This window comes from Otolemur garnettii, unplaced genomic scaffold (assembly GCF_000181295.1).
Source record: "Otolemur garnettii isolate 467f Iridium unplaced genomic scaffold, OtoGar3 scaffold00170, whole genome shotgun sequence".
In the NCBI taxonomy this organism is placed as follows: Eukaryota; Metazoa; Chordata; class Mammalia; order Primates; family Galagidae; genus Otolemur; species Otolemur garnettii.
In genome coordinates, this window is record NW_003852565.1 from 3,235,380 (window position 1) to 3,237,689 (window position 2,310).

The window sequence follows — 2,310 nt, forward strand, 5'->3', positions numbered from 1 at the left end:
AAAAAAAAAAAATGACTTTGCTGTGGGTGGACATGTGGTGTCACTGTAAAAATAGAACATAGCCGTCTTGACTCACATAAAGATTCAGCTCTGCATTTGTCATTTGTCACTGTCCATTCTCAACGTGCGATTCAGACACTGGACAAATGAGTTAATTAAAAACGTGCTTCCTTTGGATGTAATGTTACAGCCCTTCCAACATTTAGTTGTGTTTGAATCACAGCGTTTTTTTAACAGGTAGAGACTCAAGGGAACAATGTGTCCTTGCAAAAATCAGGATGTGGACCTCCTTGTATTCATTGGCTCATTCATTCCCTGATTCATTCATTCAATCAGGAATTATTTACTGGGCACAGACTGTGTGTCAGGCCCCTGTGAAGCTCTTTGAATTTCTTACTTGAATTTTCTTACTTGATATTAAAATAACTGTCTGCTGACGTTGCCACACTGGAAGCACAGGCGTCCCATCTCGGTCCCGTCCTCAGCACTTCCCTGGTCCTCCTGCCTTCACCAGCCCTGAATCACTGAGTTCTGTTACGCATATGTTTTTCCTCCTTTCGTGAAATTGAAAACAGAGTCCACGCTTGGTTCTTTGTCTTCACAGCGCCATACACAGGAGGAAGCTAAAAAAACCTTTGCTGAATGAATGAACAAAACGGTTGATTCATTCTGCTTTATCAACATTGCCTGTTTTCACTAATTTCCATAGTGAAAAGCTGACAAGGGCAGTGCCTGTCAGCTCCGTGGGTAGAGAAACTTGACAAGTGAATACCTTTTGTATGAAAGACTGGAATGGTGAACATGTGGCTACAGACAGCCTGGCCCTCCAGCCATGCTTCCCTCCCAAATGTGCAGGCACCAGCCCCGGGTTCTGGGGATCTGTGGGAGAAGTGGTGGGAACTGCTGAGCATGTGCCCCAAGATGCAGCTTTGAATGGGTGTGATTTGCCAGAGGATGTGCCCAGGCCCATCTGTATTTATTTAAAGCTGCACACCTAGCAGGGGGCGGTGGCTCACACCTGTAATCCCAGCACTTAGGAGGCTGAGACTAGTGTATTGCTTGAGCCAAAGCAAGACCTCATCTCTAAAAAATAGCCGAGTGTTGTGACGAGCTACTTGGGAGACTGAGGCTAGAGGATCACTGGAGCCCAAGAGTTGGAGGTTGCTATCAACTAAGACGCCACAGCACTGTACCGAGTGTGACCGCTTGAGACTCTATTCCCCCCCCATCAAAGAAAGCTGCACACCTTTATTGGGGAAGTGAGGTGTACGACGATGACAGGGTTTGATAGCTTTTCTTATTGTTGTTCAAGTGCCTTATTCCCAAGTGACTAGGCCCCTGTTGCTTGCATTTTTGTCCATCAAGTGAAGGGACAGCTGAGTCCTTTGAGAGACAGATTGCAGGATGCTGAGGCAGCAGGGATGTCGGGGGTCACAGCTGAGCCCCCAAGGATGGGTCACAAGGAGTCATAGCTCCTAGGTGCAGCCAGGATGGGGAGGCCATCCCAGGCAGCAATGAACAGGAGCCCACTACTCCCAAGAAGCTGGGTCCTTCTGGGTTCACCTGGACTTCTGTGTGGGCCACACACTCCTGAGAGCTGAGCACTGGGAGGGGACCAAGGGTATAGTGTGCTCACAACATCTCCAATTCTGGTTTTCATAGAATTTCCAGAAAAGCTGGGGGCATTTGGGAGGGTTGCTTTCACAGAAGGACAGAGATTGTGATTGGGGCCTAGACTTGGGGTAGGATAGTGAGAAGTAGCTGGCATTTTCAGGTGGGTTTATCAGCAGTCTCAGGGGCTGCTATTGCTTCTTGAAAGATGGCCTGGAGGTCCACCTTGTAGGCAAGTGGCCTCTGTTCTTTTTTTTTTTTTTTTTTTGTGGGTTTGAGATAGTCTCACCTTGTCACCCTTGGTAGAGTGCTGTGGCATCACAGCTCACAGCAGCCTCAAATTCTTGAGCTTAATTGATCCTTTTGCCTCAGCCTCCCAAGTAGCTGGGACTATAAGCGCCTGGCTATTTTTAGAAGCGGGGTCTCGCTTTGGCTCAGGCTGTCTGATCTTAAACTCCTGAGCTCAGGTGATCCACCCACCTCAGCTTCCCAGCGTGCTAGCATAACAGGCATCTGTAGCCTCTTTTTAACAACTAACTGTCCATTTTGACTGACTTTTGTTTTTGTTTTTGTTTTGAGACAGAGCCTCAAGCTGTCCCACTTGGTAGAGTGCTGTGGCATCACAGCTCACAGCAACCTCCAACTCCTGGGCTCAATCGTGTCTCCTGCCTCAGCCTCCCAAGTAGCTGGGACCACAGG

At 48.1% G+C, this 2,310-nt stretch overlaps 1 protein-coding gene across 1 annotated transcript in view; it reads left to right on the forward strand.

Moving 5' to 3' along the window:
- The window catches only part of ATP10A (ATPase phospholipid transporting 10A (putative)), a 206,197-nt gene that overhangs the window by 194,915 nt on the left and 8,972 nt on the right, over positions 1 to 2,310 (forward strand). The window lies entirely within an intron of this gene.